Source organism: Camellia sinensis, chromosome 14 (assembly GCF_055761805.1).
Source record: "Camellia sinensis isolate YWXY chromosome 14, ASM5576180v1, whole genome shotgun sequence".
Taxonomy (NCBI): domain Eukaryota; kingdom Viridiplantae; phylum Streptophyta; class Magnoliopsida; order Ericales; family Theaceae; genus Camellia; species Camellia sinensis.
The window spans coordinates 34,048,973-34,057,500 of NC_138974.1; positions in this window are offsets into that span (position 1 = coordinate 34,048,973).

The following is an 8,528-nucleotide window of genomic DNA, read 5'->3' on the forward strand; positions in this document are numbered from 1 at the left end:
CGAACAATGTAGGTTCCATTACCTCAGAATGCCGAGGTAATAGAACCTAGGGTGCAATTGTGGGGATATATTTTCTGAGTACCAACACGTGGCCAAGGTGACGCGGACGTGTCAGCCGAGGTGCCACGTGTCCTGGTTGTTATGCCGAGGTCATCTCAGATAGGCCGAGGTTACCTCCGAAGATATCGAAATCCGAGATAAGCGGATGAGGGACAAGAGTCCTAGAATGAGAGAAGACTTCAATTTGTATTAAAATAAGACTCTTAGAGAGTTTATCCTAATCTTACTGGGAGTCCAAAATTAGCAGTAATCCTGAGTCCATAGAAGTTAGGCTTCTATTGGGACTAGGTTTATGTTGGATATAAAATAGAGGCACCTCCATGAGGTCTAAGGTATGCTTTTGATTCTCAAGCTTGTGAGTTTAGCACTTGATTTATCTTTGAGAGATATACTGACTTGATCGTCGGAGTGCCCCCGGGTGGACAAACCACCGCCGGAATCTTCTCTTTCTGTTACAGGTCAGCCAGGTGCCACTATTCTGTCGGTGCTCTCCAGCTGGTTACTAAGCGGGCAGTGTGGTCAGAAAATCACTCACACAATTAGATAATAAATTAATTTATTAGAACCTATACGTAAGTTTCTCCTGACATTAAGCATTAAAGATGATCTCCTGACATTAAGCATTAAAGATGATCTTTGAGGGGAGGGGGGTGAACAGAAGGAGCTTCTTTTGGGTGCTTCCATTTTGTTCGCCGAAGTTGTGTGTAAAACTTGAACTCGAGTAAAGATTTTATAAAGACATATAAGAAAACGAAAGGTAACAGAGACAACTTTAGCTTTTATTATATTGATACTTTCTGAGATTTGATTTAATTAGATCTTATTTTTTGATATTTTGAAAATTATATTCTTATACACGTAGTTAATAGTCTCATTTCATGAACTTCATTCTTATATAAAAGGCAACAACTCCTAATAAAAAAATAAAAGAAATTATATTGAAAAAAAAAAAACAAAGCAAAGAAATTAAAGGGAAAAAAATAGAAGAAGTAAAGCAAAACAAGAAAAGAGAAAAAATATGAGTTCAATATTTTCATTCCATCTAAATAATTATAATTAAAAAAATTAATATAATTTTTTAAATATAAAAAATAATATATATTAAATCCAAACCTCAAAAATATAAGTGTAATTTATCCATTCTGCATTTATCATTTTTTTTCTTTCCTTTTTAAAATTATCTAATCAAGCAGTAGCGGTTGGTGATATGGCTTTTTCTTTATTTTATTTTATGTGTGTGAACTCATTAACGAAATGTATTTTTGTTTGCTTCCGAGATATAGGGCCTATTTGGCACAGCTTATAAACAGTTTAAATCAACTATTGACTTTGGAGTGTTTGGTTGAGCTTATGAAAAATAGATTATAACCTAAATTAATAGATTTTGAGTTAAAAGTTGTAAGCTACCTCAGAGGTGCTTTTTTTTTTTAGTTTATGCACGCAGCTAGTTATAGAAGGGCGAAATGACTTAAATGCCCCTTCAAAAATTCAAAAATTACCAAAATACCACTATATAAACTTGACAATCAAACACTGTTCACGTCCAGAGAGAGAGAGAGAGCATGAGAGGCGATTTTCGGTGGCCTGAGAGGCGATTTTTGGCGACCATTTATGGCTAAGATTTTGAGCTATTCTCTCTCTCTCTCTTCGACGTTAGTTCATCGCTCTGTTCTCTCTCTGTCTCTCTCTTTCCGGTGTTGGTTCGTCGCCATCGCGATCTGAACCAATGCCGTCGTCGAGATCTGAACCAACATTATCGTCGCGATTTACGTTGTTGTTGGTCTCTCTCTCTCTTTTTGTGTGCCTCCGTCGTCATCCCCTATCCCCCATCGCGATCAGCCGTGCGAGGCGATTTCAAACCCTAGCACCGGTTCATCACCATTGTGCCTGCCAGAGCTAGGGTTTCAGTTTTTGTGTGTGTGTGTGTGGAGGTTTTCAGTATTTTTTAATTAAAAAAATAATAATAATAATTAAGCATTTTAGCCATGAATGAAATAAATTTTATATTAATTGAAAAAATGAAAACAAAATTATACTAATTAATTTATAATGAAAAAATGAACTAATTTTATACTAATTGATTTATAATGAAAAAAAGAAATAATAATCTATAATGAAAAAATGAAAATAAGCCATTAATTGATACAAATTAATTTCTAATGAAAAAATGAAATAATTTTATACTAATTGATTAATAATGAAAAAATAGAAATAATAATCTATAATGAAAAAAAATGAAAATAAGCCATTAATCGACACTAATTAATTTATAATGAAATAATTTTATACTAATTGATTTATAATGAAAAAATGGAAATAATAATCTATAATGAAAAAATGAAAATAAGCCATTAATTGACACTAATTAATTTAGAATGAAATAATTTTATACTAATTGATTTATAATGAAAAAATGAAAATAATAATTTATAATGAAAAAATGAAAATAAGCCATTAATTGACACTAATTAATTTAGAATGAAATAATTTTATACTAATTGATTTATAATGAAAAAATGAAAATAATAATTTATAATGAAAAAATGAAAATAAGCCATTAATTGACACTAATTAATTTGTAATGAAAAAACGAAATAATTTTATACTAATTGATTTATAATGAAAAAATGAAAATAATAATTTATAATGAAAAAATGAAAATAAGCCATTAATTGATACCAATAAATTTATAATGAAAAAATGAAATAATTTTATACCAATTGATTTATAATGAAATAATTTTATACTAATTGATTTATAATGAAAAAATGAAAAAAAATAATTTATGTAATACTAATTATATTAACTTTTATTAATGAAATAATTTTTTTAAAATTAAAACTGAAAAAAAAGGCAAAATAATCATTTTTATATCATATAAGGGCAAAAAGGACAATTACACATCAAAAAGTTATTTTACAGCTTATCAATCAAACACTACTCTGCTGCTTAAATTCATGATCTCATAACTGTACTAAACAGGTTAACAGCTTATGTTCATATTTATAAATTATAATATGTTAAGCTATTAAATGGGGTTATAATATCTTATGAATCACTGTTGTGCCTACAAAAAAATGGGGGACAAGCACTTGATAACTAGGAAAGTTATCAGGCTTTGCCAAGATCAGTTTTTCCTTAGAATTATAGGTTTAAACCCATCTCTTACAGTGAGCTTGCTAAGCTTTATTTGGGCAAGAAGGCTGTATGATTATGTTTAATGTGGAATCAGTTTGAGCGGGATTGTAAATAATGTGCGATTAAATTATACAATTATTAGTACGGTAGTATTAAATTAAAGATATAAAATAAATTGTATTTGTTTGCCAACTAATATAGTGTATTAGTCAATTGGAATTAAATTTATGAAACTATGTGAAAAGTAATTTTGTTGATTTTGTAAAATGAAAGCAAAATAGTCTTTTGTCATCTTCAATCCCACCCACGTAGAAATGTTAATCTCAATAAAGAGGATTCATAGCCACATAAAAATATGCCATTTTTGCCGACCAAATATAATTTATGTGAGGCTCCATTGAATTGGTAACCCAATCCCATCAGGTATGGAGCTAAATAAACATAAACTATGGTTAAACTTTAATAATAGAATAATCATATAAGAGTGTGTTTGTTTGGACTGGATTGGATTGGATAAAGGGGAATTAGAATCTATCGAACTGTTAATCTTGACATACATTGTCCTGGACTATTTGGTTAGATTGAATTTCCATCCTATATATTTGGTTAGATTGAATTTGTATCCCATGTTTATTTAGTCATGTGATTAGATGTCAGGAAAAGACTATTTGGTTGGATAGGATACGAATCCTATGTTTGTTTGGGATATTATGGAGAATGATAAATGTTCAAATGACTATTTTACCCTTTTCAATTATTCACTAAGTAATAATAATATTAAACATATCTTTAATATTTTAATTATTTTTAGCAAGATTAAATAAAAATTTATTTTATTTTATTTTTTACACAATTAAATAAATTTATTTTTAAAAAATAAAATTAAATAAATAAATAAAATATCAATAAAAATATATGTTATTTTTTAATAAAAATTTAAAATAAATTTATTTTAAAAAATAATAATAATTAAATAACGAAATTAAATAAAACATCTATTAAATTTTAAATAATGAAATTAAATAAAATTATTTAAAAAATTAAATAAATAAAACATCAATAAAAATTAAACAAAATTATTTTATTTTTAAATTGAGACATTTAAATTTTATTAAATTTTACTAAACATAATACATAATTAAATAGTAGAGAGATCAAAATGATCATTTCACCACCTAATCTCATATCCCCTTATCCTCCATTTGTGTCCCACTCCCCATGAAACACAATAGTCTAACAGATTTGGAACTAATAAACTGGTATAAAAAATTTAAACCAAATAACAAACTATTAATCTGAATAAACTATTAATTTAATCTCATAACTCAATCTCTCAAAACAAATAGGTGCCTATTGAATAAAGAAATCGTAATCTTTAATGTCTTTTATTTCTCCGCCTTGAAATAATGATATTAGTGAATCAAAAATGAAGTGGAAAAGGAACCCAATTGGCAAATGCTTATCTAGAGGGACAAAGGGGTTCCTCGAGTACTATCACAAATCCTTCACTGTCCTAGTGAGGGGACTGTTTGATACACGCCAATTGTCATGGAGATAGGATAAAAGGAAGGGACACAAATATTTTTGAATTCAATGGTGATGTTATGAATTTATGATTCACCTATAATGCTTCTCTTTACTTGACTTTTATTTTTGGGCTACATGTGTGCTAGAAAGGCCTGTTTATTTTAGGAAGTAAAATAAAAGGAATTGATAGTGAGAAGGTTAGTAAATTATGTTTATTTTGATAATAGTTATTAATGTGGGGATTGTTAAATTATTGGGCAAATTACATATACACCCCTCGAGGTTTAGCTAAATTACAGATACCCCTGAGGTTTGAGAAATTACGAATTCCCCCATGAATGCTATATTTGCATAAGAAATTAGGGGGTAATTTGTTATGAAATATAAACCTCAGGGGGTAAATTGTTATGAAAATACAAACTTCAGGGGGCGGGATGTAATTTTCGAAATCTCAGGGGGGTATCTGTAATTTAACCAAACCTCGAGGGGTGTATATGTAATTTGCCCTAAATTATTTTTATATAAAATAATAAAACAAGTAAAATTATAATTTTTACTTAAGAAGAAACACAAAAACATTAAACATTAATATCTAAAAAAAATACCCAACAAGTAAAACAAAAATTACAGTTGACCAGATGATTGGTCGGACGTCTGGCCGGACTTCCGAACGGAAATCCGGTAACACCCAATCCAAACGGATTATTTTGCTAATACCATTTCCCAACCCAAATTGCGAATACCCCTCGCCAAGACCTATCATAGTCTGAAGGGACTACGAATCTGGAACTCCAAAACTAAAACAAACATGAGTCATCTTCACTGTTTATCTATCACAGTCCAAAGTGGACTGTCATAACGGAAAACAAACCAGGCCCAAGGATTGTGGTCATGAGACCAATTTGGATTTAATCCAATTAATCATAGAATCACTCGTTATTTTCCAACTTACAAAATTCTCCTTTGTCTCATGTGACAAATTTAAAATCAACATATTTTGAAGTGGACCCATCCTCACCCACAACCATTTGATGACACAAACAAAGAAAATATGATAATTGGACAATTTTAATCATTGAATAAGAATGAAATATCTACTTCACAAGAATTGAGCATTTGAGATCATGAATTTGGCTTAACAAATAAAACGTTTTCTTATCAAGGGTGGTACATGGGTTTGAGTCTTTTATTTCTATACTCATGTCATACCAATTTTAAGAAAAATAAATAAATAAATAAAATTGACATGTTAGATTTTCACATGGAATTTTTTTTTTCCCCCAATAATTTATGTGCCTAAATGAATGGGAATGAAAATCAAGAAAAATAAAATAGAAGTAATCAACATAGAAAGAGAAGCCATCACAAAAATAAAAAAAAATAAAAAAAAATAAATAAATACTTGTTGCAATGAGAGAAACAGAGAAACGAGGCAGTCAAAGGAAAGATGGATATAGAGGAAGGATGATATTTGATTTGTACTTTGAGTAAAGTATGTTCTTCTCATGGGAATGAATTTTTGATTTTCTTTTTGTTTCTTTTGCTTTTTCAGCTTTGAAAAAAAAAAAAATTAAAGCCAAACACTCCCCACTCTTTTTTTCCCCTTCACTGATTTCATAACCGTTTTAAGCAGTTATGCTTTTGCTCATTCTCCTCCTCCTTGTGTCATTTTCCCATACCCATCTGGCTAAGAAGAATAATGCTATATATACTAATTAGTATATTAACGAATGATGTGATATAATTTTAAATGTTTTGAGTTTTTGTAATTTGTATGATGAGTAGGGCCATAGTTTTAAAATAATAATATCATAATTATATTAGTACACTAATTAATACATTAATTGATGCATGTAACGTTACCAAGTTAAAAAAAAAAAAAGAAACAGCCATTTCCAAAGCGCTCTCTATCTCTCTGGTTCTTTGTGCACTTATTCTACGTTTTCTGATGTTTGACCCATTTGTACATGTGTATACTAGCCTACGATGTTAGTGCAAAATAATATATATATATATATATATACATAAAATATTCATGCGAAATCAAACAGAGGATAAAACAATAAATTAATACGACACACACCATGTATAATATGAAATAAAAATTAGAAAAAGTAGTGACATTACAAATAGAAAATACATATAGAAAACTTATACATAATAACAAATAACTCATTAAGGTGCCTTTTTTTCTCTTCATATTACGATTTCCAATGTATCAAAAAAAAAAAATTAAATGAGAAATATACAGAGCCAAGTTCTGGAGCTAGCCACATGAAAATGGGTCCAGATCCAACAGCTTCAACTGCATGTCTGAGCTTCTGGTCATGGACCACTATGGTGTGTGAAATTAAAGAAGAACAAAAAATTGAAAAGTAATACAAGGCCAAATGGAGCATGTGAGACTATCTATTTTTGCCTCATTTCATATATTGATATATATTTTTGTTGCCAAGTCACAATTTAAGACCATTTCTCTCTGACTATATAAAAAAACAATTAGTGAACAACTGGAGATAATGGTAGGCCTGTGCCCAGTTTGATGCTGCAGAATATTATTATTATTATTATAGCATGGTGTCTGTATTTGTGTACAAACTGCAACAGCAGTACTACAAGAAGGGGGGGAAAAAATAAAGTAGGACATGTTTGGGTATTTTGTTGAGGGTTGAGAAGGACATTTTTAACCAAACACTAGTGAGTTCGTTTCAATTCATCAGTCCATTGACAAGATCAAAAGATGTTGTCTCTTTACCTCTCTTGCCGCTCATTTTCTTACCCATATTTTTTTTAGATACAAAATAATAGATATGCAGATATACTACTCTACATATCTGTCAAGAAGCATTACCCCATCACGCAACAGACTTCACCGCCAGAGTGATTCCCTTATGTAAAATGTAAAGCCCAAAACATGAAGTTTTGTCACAACTTTTCTCTCCTCAAAATTGCTCTAATGTAATTGTGAAAATACTCCTTTCAAATCTAACCGCTTCAAACTTAACAATTGTCATGATTTGTTTAACTACTTCACACGCATGTAATGTGTACCCACACCTCTAGTGTATATATATATATATATTTCTACCAACTTCTCTCTCATTTCTAATTCTCTCTTCTTTCTCATACATACACACATAGCATTTTTACCTAGTATATATAAGCTTTTATATATATATATATATTTTGATAAATATTTATAAGCTTTAGATTTTACTGCTCCTGAATTGATTTTCTAGCTTTGCCACTGAGCACCACCTTTCCTCTGGGCTGAAGATGGTTATTGAAGACTAAAAAATATCCCCTATTGCAACAACCACATAATAATTTATTTTTGGTGTGTCAAACATGTGTTTAAAGAAAGAAAAATTCTACTAGCACAGAACCTGTTGCCCTCTTCATTCTTCACATTCTATATAAATTTTGTTGAATTAGTTTCACCTACCAAAAGCATTTTGGGTTCTTAATGTTTGTGGTGTACAACCAACTTGTTCCTAAGTATATTGTAATCCCCTAATAGGTTGTTTTTGGATTTTTGATAATAGCTTTGGACACAATATTTGTTTGTTTTCAACTGATATCATATCACCAACCTTTATACTTGAGATCAGTGTTTTAAAAGGCTCTAGGCACACAAAGGCGATAAGGTCTTCTATAGCCTAAGGGCGAGGCGCGCGCCTCACCAAAGCGAAGCTCAAGTAGTAGAAGAAAAACAAAATTATAAAATAGGCAAATTTTTCAACATAACAAATATATATATAATATTTAAAAAATCATAACCATTTTCGATAATCTCTAAACAT